We start from the raw sequence: 10,915 nt of genomic DNA, 5'->3' as shown, positions 1-10,915 counted from the left end.
ACTGCGCATCACTACGTGTAATAACGATGCACGGCCAATGGCTGATGACTGTATAAAGAAAATAATAAAGTATATACATACCTCTGCCCGCTCCCCGATGCTTCTGCCCGCTCCCCGATATTTTCCTGGCTTCTGCCCGCTGTCCGCAGCTGCCGGTGCAACTTCACAGACCGTCTCTAGATTTCCACCGGCGGCTAAGGACAGCGGGCAGAAGCAATGAAGATACTGGGGAGCAGTATGCAGTATGGATCCCGCTGTCTGCCCTCTCTGTGGAAAAGGTAGAGACAGCCCCAGGACCACATGGAAAAACATAGATATCATCCACATGGTCCTCGGGCTGCCCCCCACCTTCTCCACAGAGTGGACTGACAGCGGGATTACAAATCTGACCATTCTGCTTCATAGCCCACTAAATCAGCCCCCCGTGTGTTTTTGGAAGAAATGACTGTGTGTGTAATCCTGGATGAGCACTGTAATAGTGCCCCCACCTACACCCTATCCCATCCAAGCACATAGGTCAGATGGACACAGAAGGAGGTCTCATGCTCAGCAATATACCAATGTCCTCTGCTTACTCTCTCTATTTCCTATTTCAGGCTGGACTGGATGACGGCGAGGGTGAGTTTTGTCTATAATATCTCTATGTATCTATGTATCTCTACAATGTATAAAGCAGTTCTCTAAACTAATGGTTTTCTATTTTTTTTCTTTAGATGAAGAATCGGATTTCGGGTGAGTAAATCTAAACTGAAGATGTAAAACTTGTGTGACCCTATAATTCCTCCCCTATAGACCCCGATCATCACTGATGTCTCTAATGTGATACTGGTTTTCACTATCTTCTCTATTCTATCACTAACAGGAGCGACATCGAGGACATTGAGGAGGATTCAGACGATTGGGAGTAAGTATCTCATAGTATCGTCTTAAACAACAAGCCTATAAAAATAACAGGTGTTAGGAGCTTTTTTTGTTGTTTTTTTAAGGGGTAATTCAGCAAAAAAAAAAAAAAATCTTTCAAATCAACTGGTGTCAGAAAGTGCCAGAGATTTGTAATTTACTTCTATGAAAAAAATAAATCTTCAATACTTATCAGCTGCTGGATGTCCTGCACGAAGTGATGTATTCTTTCCAGTTTGACACAGTTGCTCTATGCTGCCATCTAAGTCTGGGACAGGAACTGCACTGTAGCAAATCCCCATAGAAAACCTTTCCTGCTTTTCAGACTGGAAAGAATACCACTTCCTGCAGGACATTCAGCAGCTGATAAGTAATGGAGGACTTGGGGTTTTATAATGGAAGTAAATTACAAATCTCTAAACCTCTGGCATTTTTCTGGCACCAGCTGGTTTGAATGAAAAAACTGTTTGCTGAACAATCCTTTCTACTCCCTTCTTATTGGTGAAGTTCTGCCAGAAAACTGATGTCTCTAATGTGTGTTTGGTTCTCACCATCTTCTCTATTCTATCACCAACAGCAGCGACGACATCGATGAGCGTCTGGAGGATTTGGAGTAAGTATCTCACAGTAAAATACTATAGTAATATAATCAGTTACAGACATGTCCGCAGGGGGATCACGTATCAAACAACAAACCTATGAAAAACAGCATTTTAATCTTTCAACTCAACAGGTGCTACAGAGTGCCAGAGATTTGTAATTTACTTATAAATCTCAACTCTTCCAATACTTATCAGCTGCTGCATGCCCTGCAGGAAGTGGTGTATTCTTTCCAGTCTGACACAGTTCTCTCTGATGCCACCTCTGTCCATGTCACAAACTGCCCAGAGCAGCAGCAAATCCCAATAGAAAACCCTCTCCTGCTCTCCAGACTGGAAAGAATACACCACATCATGCAGGACATACAGCAGCTGATAAGTAATGGAAGACTTAAAGAGGACCTGTCACCCCCCGCGCCGGGGTGACAGGCTCCCCACCCCCAGATAGATCCCCTTATACTTACCTCATGTCGCCGAGTCCCGCTGCCGGAGCCGGTCCCGGGACGGAGATATCCCGGTGAGAAGCCGGCAAGCGCGCTGTGGAGATGAGTCCAGCGTCCATAGAGAATGAATGGAGCCGGACTCATCTCTGCTGCGCGCGCACGGCTCCATTTATTCTCTATGGACGCCGGACCCATCTCCACAGCGCGCGCGCGCTGGCTTCTCACCGGGATATCTCCATCCCGCGACCGGCTCCGGCAGCGGGACTCGTTTCATGAGGTAAGTATAAGGGGATCTATCTGGGGGTCGGGAGCCTGTCACCCCGGCGCGGGGGGTGACAGGTCTCCTTTAAGATTTTTTTCATAGATTACAAATCTCTGACATTTTCTGGCACCAGTTGATTTAAAAGAACTTTTTCTTTTATTTTTTAATGTTACATTACTTGCATTGTTTTCTAGCAAACCTTGCAGCATTTTGTTTGAATAAAGTGTTTTTCTTGGTCTGATTTTTATGGTGTTTTCCCCCATAGCAGAGCATGTGATTCATTGGTTTCCCTTTGAGGCTGGGTTTACACATGGCAGTTTTTTTTGGAAAGCTGCTATTGCAGTTTTTAAGCCAAAACCAGAAGTGGATTCAAAGTAATGGGTACAATAAAGGAAGCGCTTATATGTCTCCGACCTGCCGGATCCACTCCTGGCTTTGGCTCAAAAATTCCAGTGGCAGATTTCCAAAAATACTGTCTTGTGTGAAACCAACCTCAATCACATGAACTGTAAAGTAAAAAAACAAAACCTTTTTTTTCTTTACAACGAATATCATTGCATATCAACAATCAAAAATAAATATACAAAAATATAAATACCATCCATCCATTTGAAGACCCTCCCCCATCCCCCCCCACACGTTTCCATATTTGTCCCCTCAAAAAGTCTATAAGTGCGTGTGACTCAATTGTAAAAATAGAAGTATCCTTTGTGCTTTCGAAGGCGCTTTTTATCTGAAAATCCCAGAATGTGTGTCCATCGTGCACTCCATATCTCGCCTGCATTGCTGAAAAGCCAATCAAAGTGCCTCGATGAGTTATGTGACTTAAGTGCCTAACTCCTTTGTTAATCCAAAATTGTCAATCTATTATCTTTGTAAATTCGTGACATTTTGTATTCCCCCAGATTGGCGTAAACTCTAAACTGTTTTTAATCTTACATAGGCGTTTGACCACTTTCCATGGTCTAGTGTACAATTTAACATAAGAAAAGAAACCTAAATTATCCCCCTTCAACTGCTCTCCTTCTAAACTTTCCAAGATATTTCCATTTGGGACAGCTTCTTGGAGGATATATCTGACTGTAGGGGAGAGGAGGCCCCGCATCAAGTCCTGTAACTTCATTGCTAGAAAATATAGCCGAAAGTCTGGCATGCTCAGCCCACCTTCCCCCTCTCTCTGTACCAATAGCTGATATTTAATCCCCACTTTTCTCCTCCCCCATATCAGACTATTAATAAGAGCAAGTAGCCTTCTAAACCACCGATCCTGGATCCAGATTGGAGCCTCAACCTCAATCACATGAACTGTAAAGTAAAAAACTAAAACCTTAACAAAACACACAACACATATGTAAAGAATAGACGCCATACCTAGAGCACACACCAAGGTCCCAAAGTGACAAAAAACACCAAGTAGACAAAATCATTGATTGTGGTGACTTTCACATCTCATCCCAAATACCCAGTACAGCGCATTTATAGTCAGATCATCTGGTCTAATAAATCTGGGCCAGTGGATTTCCAATGTACATGTTTCTATAAAACCTCCCCCAACATGCAGCACTTGGAGGACAGACTAATATCCCGTGCAATAATTTTTTTTATTATTATGTAATAGGTGGAAAATGGCCGTGATGGACGCCCCGTGGATTTTCAGGTAATTACACTTCATTAAAACAGCAGAAAAAAATCAAATAAATCATTTTTACAATAGTTTTCTCCCCAGCTTGTTTACATCTCTGCCCGTGCCATAGACTCCATTCTATGGTCGGGTGGATTCCGCAGTCCACACGAACAATTGACTTGTCAATTCTTCGAGCGGATGGCGGAATCTGACCGACCATAGAACGGAGTCTATGGCACGGGTGGAGATGTGTTCCAGCGGCTGTGGCGTAATCCGAAGCGGGTTACTAGTAAGTAATTGAAGAGGAAAGTTTTCTGCTTAAAATTCATCTATTCACCTCTGGCAGAATAGGAACAGAATTCAAGCAGAATTCAAACCCCATTGAATTCTATAGGATTTCCCTGGAGGAATCGGCCCAAAAAATTGACATGTCAATTCTTTGTCGGATCCGTGGCAGAAAATTCTGATTGAAAATTCTGCTGTGTGAATAACAGAGCGGAAATCCCGTTGAACACAATAGAACATTGCTCTATTCATATTTTATGGAAAGAATTTCAAGCGGAAATTTAGGGTGTGTTCACATTATGGAATCTGTACGGATAACCTGCCATGGAATACACTGCTCGCATCTCCTCCTGTTCCATTGAATCCATACTATGGTCTGGATGGTCTGACATGTCAATTCTTTGGGCAGATGTCGGAATCCGCCCGATTATAGATGGAGTCTATGGGACAGGTGGAGAGGCACACGGGCGCATCCTGCTTCAAATTCCTGGCCTATTCCTCAATGTGCACATCCCCTTAAGGGGAAAACTGGCAGTGATGACAAGGGGTTAGTAAATATCCTGATGGATTTCATGTTCTTATTGAGAGGTCACAATAAATAACATTTTCTGAAAGTTTCAAGTTCCGCCTCGGCCGCTGAATGGGTAAGCTGCTTGGAGACGTCACGTCTCATGTGGCAGCTCAGACCATTGAGCGGCCGCGGAACGAGTGTATAGGACGGCGCGATCCGGGACCTGGCGCTGGAATCGGGGAGGTAAGTGACCTCCGCCATCCATAACCACCCCCTCCCCGGCCGTATCTGAAAAATACCCCCGGGCCGGAGTACCCCTTTAATGACGTTCTGCTAGAAAACTGTTGTCTCTAATGTGTGTCTGGTTTTCACTATCTTCTCTGTTCTATCACTAACAGGAGCGAGGACGACACCGAGGAGGACACAGAGGATTGGGAGTAAGTATCTCATAGTCTCGTCTTAAACGACAAGCCTATGAAAATTACAGTGTTAGGAGTTTTTTTTAAAGGGGTAATTCAGCAAAAAATTCTTTTAAATCAGCTGGAGCCAGAAAGTGCCAAAGATTTGTAATTCACTTCTGTTAAAAACATTTCCAGTACTTCTCAGCAGCTGTAGGTTCTGCAGGAAATGGTGTATTCTTTCTAGCCTGTTGCTTTCTGACATCTAAGTCTGGGAAAGGAACTGCCCAGAGCGGTAGCAAATCCCCATAGAAAACCTCTCCTGCTTTCCAGAATAGAAAGAATACAACTTCCTGCAGGACATACAGCAGCTGAGAAGTAATGGAGGGCTTGAGATTCTTTAATGGAAGTAAATTACAAATCTCTGGCACTTTCTGGCACCAGCTGGTTTGAAAGAAAAACTTTTTTGCTGAACTACCCCTTTAATTTTACATTAGTTGTATTTTTTCTCGCAAAATTTGTTGCATTTTATTTAAATGTAAAACTAAAAATGTAAAACTTGTGTGACCCTATAATTCCTCCCCTATAGACACCAATCATTGCCAGGATGTCTCTAATGTGTGTCTGGTTTTCACTATCTTCTCTATTCTATCACTAACAGGAGCGTCATCGACGACATCGCGGAGGATTCGGACGATTGGGAGTAAGTATCTAAGTCTCGTCTTAAAAATTAGTGTAAGGAGATTTTTTTATTTTTATTTTTTTAAAGGGGTAATTCAGCAAAAAAATTCTTTCAAATCAACTGTTGCCAGAAAGTGGAAGAGATTTGTAATTTACTTCTATTAAAAAAAAATCTCAAATACTTATCAGCTGCTGTATGTCCTGCCGGAAGTGGGGTATTCTTTACAGTCTGCCACAGTTGCTCCCTGCTCCCACCTCTGTCTGCGACAGGAACTGCCCAGAGCAATAGCAAATCCCCAAATAAAACCTCTCCTGCTGTCCAGACTGGAAAGAATACCACATCCTGCAGGACATTCAGCAGCTGAGAAGTAATGGAGGACTTGGGATATTTTAATGGAAGTAAATTACAAATCTCTGGCACTTTTCTGGCACCAGATGGTTTGAAAGAAAAAAAAAATGTTTACTGAACTATTCTTTTCTTATTGGTGAAATTCTGCCAGAAAACTGATGACTCTAATGTGTGTTTGGTTCTCACCATCTTCTCTATTCTATCACCAACAGCAGCGACGACATCGATGAGCGTCTGGAGGATTTGGAGTAAGTATCTCACAGTAACATACAGTATATTATAGTAATATAATCAGTCACAGACATGTCCGCAGGGGATCACATGTTAAAAAACAAACCTATGATGATCAGCATTTTAATCTTTCAAATCAACAGGTGCTACAGAGTGCCAGAGATTTGTAATTTACTTAAAAATTTCAACTCTTCCAGTATTTATCAGCTGCTGCATGTCCTGCAGGAAGTGGTGTATTCTTTCCAGTCTGACACAGTGCCCTCTGCTGCCACCTCTGTCCATGTCAGGAACTGCCCAGAGCAGCAGCAAATCCCCATAGAAAACCCTCTCCTGCTCTCCAGACTGGAAAGAATACACCACATCATGCAGGACATACAGCAGCTGATAAGTAATGGCAGACTTGAGATTTTTTCATAGATTACAAATCTCTGGCATTTTCTGGCACCAGTTGATTTGATTTTTTTTTTCCCTTTTTTTAATGTTACTTGCATTGTTTTCTAGCAAACCTTGTGTAACCGGTTGCTTTTGATAATAGTCGCAGAAGGCTATAACCACACAGATTTATAGAAAAAAGAAGAGATATATTACAGAAAACAATACTTAGCTGCAGTTACAGATGGTACAGATTCATGGTTGTTCCTTCCACAATGAAACGGGGAGCCCCATTGTATATTATGGACTAATATACACCAATTTTGCGCGATGACAGGGTGCTGGGCACCTTCCATCCATGGTCCCAGCTGAGGCTGACTAGAAGCTACATACCCCCAATCTTTATAGTAATTTGGGTGGGGGGTGATGTGCTTCCAGAAATGTCTATGTAGACCACTGATGACCATGAATGGAAGTTTCCCAGGCCCTGTACATGTTTACCAAGCAAAATGTGGTTGTACAATTACAGCTACATGCATTTTGGCAATAACAACAACTGTGTCCTCCAATGTTGACATCTACCTATTCCCATGCACTTAGCTAAATACAAACCAATCCCACTTACACAGCAAGCTAAGATAGATAGATAGATGGATAGATAGAAGATAGATAGATACAAATAAGACATGAAAACACTACATTCCTTCCTATCACATGAATAAGACACTTTAATATTCTGAAATAAACCCATACGGTTACACCTTGCAGAATTTTGTTTGAATAAAGTGTTTTTCTATGTGTCTGATTTTTGTGGTGTTTTTCCCCATAGCAGAGCATGTGATTCATTGGTTTCTCTTTGAGGCTGGGTTTACACATGGCAGTTTTCTTTGGAAAGCTGCCATTGCGGTTTTTGATCCAACACCAGAACTGGATTTAAAGTAATGGGTACAATAAAGGAAGAGCTTATATGTCTCCGACCTGCCGGATCCACTCCTGGCTTTGGCTCGAAAATTACAGTGGTAGATTTCCTAAAAAACTGTCTTGTGTGAAACCAACCTCAATCACATGAACTGTAAAGTAAAAAAACAAAAAAATTAACAAAACACACAACACATATGTAAAGAAAAGACGCCATACCTAGAGCACACACCAAGGTCCCAAAGTGACAAAAAACACCATCCGGTGCTGCTCTTATTACACTGAGCGGAATCTGCCGGATCAGGACCATTCAGTGGATTATTGCTCCGTGTAATAAAGAGTGATCGTGTCTTTTGGTCCTGATCTAAAATCATCAGTCGCCGACTGCACATCTCTACATGTAATAGTGATGTGCGGCTGACGGCTGATGACTATATATAATAAAGTATATACATACCTGCCACACTCCCAGGTGCTTCTGCCTGCTCTTCGGTATCATCCTGTTAGCAGCAGCCAGTAATGATGCGTTTACACAGGCAGATTTATCTGACAGATTTTGGAAGCCAAAGCCAGAAACAGACCATAAACAGGGAACGGGTCATAAAGGAAAGACAGATTTCTCCTCTTTTCAAATCCATTCCTGGCTTTGGCTTCCAAAATCTGTCAGATAAATCTGCCTGTGTAAACGCACCATATGATACCGGGACTGGGTAGAAGCATTGGAGAACGTGGCAGGTATGTATATACTTTACATATTATTTTACACTAAAGGCAAGGGCTGCACGGACATCGATAACAATATATATATATATATATATATACACAGCCCTTGCTGCACGATTATCGAGCTGTGTAATAGGCTCAGTAAATCTAGCAGATTGGTGCTCATTTACATTGTCAATCAGGCCGTATAACATGGTGCTTTGCCTGAACTAAGGGCCCTATTCCAAGGGCCGAGCAGGGCACGATCAACGATGTAAATGAGCGCGTTTACTGGGCCTATTCCACAGCCCGATGATCGTTGAGCGAGGGCTGCAGGGACATGGTTACCGATGTCCTTGCAGCCCTTGCACCATACATTACCTGGTAGGACTTCTCCGCTCCGTCTTCCTCCCCGGGTCCTGCGCGCTCTAGCTTCAGAATGGTCTATCAGCTGACAGGCCACTCGGCGGTCCCGGCCTGTGATTGGCTGAGCGTTCTCACAGCTGACAGGCCATTCTGAAGCTGGAGCGCGCAGGACTCGGGGAGGAAGACGGAGCGGAGAAGTCCTGCCAGGTAATGTATGCTGTGCTTCTCAAATCATCGGTCGCCCGCGGCGCACCACTATTCCACCGTAGCGATGCGCGGTGGGAGACCGTTGATTTTAGGTCTGGCCCTAAATAAACGATCAGCCGATGACACGATCATCGGCTAATCGTTTTCTCTATTCCACCGAGCGATAATCGGCGGAATCGGGCCCTAAGTCTCCTCTATCATCATGACTGACGGCCAAGCCAAAACAATCAGTCAAGTTGATAGGGGAAAGGCTGGGGGGGGGGGGGGGCTAGGATTGGAGCGAGGGGAGCAGTGGCACCTTACAGGTTAAGCCACACAGGAGTGATCTGATGCCTAGCAACATCCCCTTGGGTATTTAAAAAAATGTCCATTGGTTTAATATAAAAAAGTAAGAAGACTTTTTTTTAAGGTGAACTCACATATTGTACTTTATACATAGTTTGACCAAGATTTTGTGCCTTTTTTGGTCTAATAAATCTGGGCCAGTGGATTTCCAATGTACATGTTTCTATAAAACCTCCCCCAACATGCAGCACTTGGAGGACAGACTAATATCCCCTTTATAATATGCAATTGTTTTTTTATTATTATGTAATAGGTGGAAGATGGCCGTGATGGACGCCCCGTGGATTTTCAGGTAATAACACTACATTAAAACAGCAAAAAAATCAAATAAATCATTTTTACAATAGTTTTCGCCCCGTTCGCACACATCTCTGCCCGTGCCATAGACTCCATTCTATGGTCGGGCGAATTCCGCCGTCCACCCAAAGAATTGACTTGTCAATTCTTCGGGTGGATGGCGGAATCTGACCGACCACAGAACAGAGTCTATGGCACGGGTGGAGATGCGTTCCAACGCGGGTGGCCTAATCCGAGGCGGGTTACTAGCGAGGAATTGAAGAGGAAAATTGTCTGCTTGAAATTCATCTATTCAGCTCTGGCAGAATAGGAGCAGAATTTGAGCAGAATTCAAGTGGAATTCCAGAAGAATTCAAACCCCATTGACTTCTATAGGATTCTCCTGGTGGAATCGGCTTAAAAAATTGCTATGTCAATTCTTTGCCTGAAGGTGGATCCGCGGCAGAAAATTCTGCTTGAAAATTCTGCTGTGTGAACAACAGAGCGGAAATCCCGATGAACACAATAGAACATTGCTCTATTCATATTTTATAGGAAGAATTTCAAGCGGAAATTTAGGGTGTGTTCACATTATGGAATCCGCACAGATAACCTGCCACGGATTCCACTGCTCGCATCTCCTCCTGTTCCATTGACTCCATTCTATGGTCGGGGGGATTCTGACATCCGCCCAAAGAATTGACATGTCAATTCTTTGGGCAGATGGCGGAATTTGCCCGACCATAGAATGGAGTCTATGGGACAGGTGGAGAGGCACACGGGTGCGAGCAGGGGCGAGCGGCGGAATCAACTGGAGATTATCCGCACGGATTCTGTAGTGTGAACGCACCTTAAGAACGGATACCGCTTCAAATTCCTGGCCTATTCCTCAATGTGCACATCCCCTTAAGGGGAAATCTGGCAGTGACGACAAGGAGTTAACACATATCAGTGATGGAATTCATGTTATATCGGGAGGCCGCAATAAATAACATTTTCTGAAAGTTTCAAATGGGACCAAGTAACAATCATCCTAACCAACCCGATGTTCTCTGTTACAGAGACGACAAGTACCCGCTCTACAGTTGGGTCCCGAGCCTGGAGACCATCGTGTAAGTATGAAGAAGCAGCAGAGATATAATCATCCATCTACATGATATCACAATATGAGTCCATTTATATCTGTGTTCCCCACCAAACACTCACATCTGTATATTCACATATCCCCAAAACTATGGGGCAGATTTAACACACGAGCTGGTTTCTGATCTATATACAGGGAGACTGACGAAGACAAGGAAGATGACGCGGCTGCGGACATCCCCTGGTGAGGGCTCAAACCTTATAGTATTGTGAATACATGCTTATTTTTTAACCATCTTGTATAGAGAGAGGAGTGTGGGGAGGACAGGATAGGGGGCGCTCTAGTTAGACATAGAATCATAT

General features: G+C 43.4%; 1 long non-coding RNA gene across 1 annotated transcript; it reads left to right on the top strand.

Moving 5' to 3' along the window:
- Positions 1–5,690: 5,690 nt before the first annotated feature.
- LOC138771440 (uncharacterized) lies at positions 5,691–9,485 on the top strand. Its single transcript, XR_011359617.1, has 3 exons — positions 5,691–5,725; positions 6,265–6,300; positions 9,447–9,485. It is a non-coding gene; the product is annotated as an uncharacterized lncRNA (long non-coding RNA).
- Positions 9,486–10,915: the final 1,430 nt, after the last annotated feature.

Source organism: Dendropsophus ebraccatus, chromosome 13 (assembly GCF_027789765.1).
Source record: "Dendropsophus ebraccatus isolate aDenEbr1 chromosome 13, aDenEbr1.pat, whole genome shotgun sequence".
Classification (NCBI taxonomy): Eukaryota; Metazoa; Chordata; class Amphibia; order Anura; family Hylidae; genus Dendropsophus; species Dendropsophus ebraccatus.
Note: the sequence above shows the minus strand (reverse complement) of the source record. Positions and strands in the feature narration are given on the sequence as shown.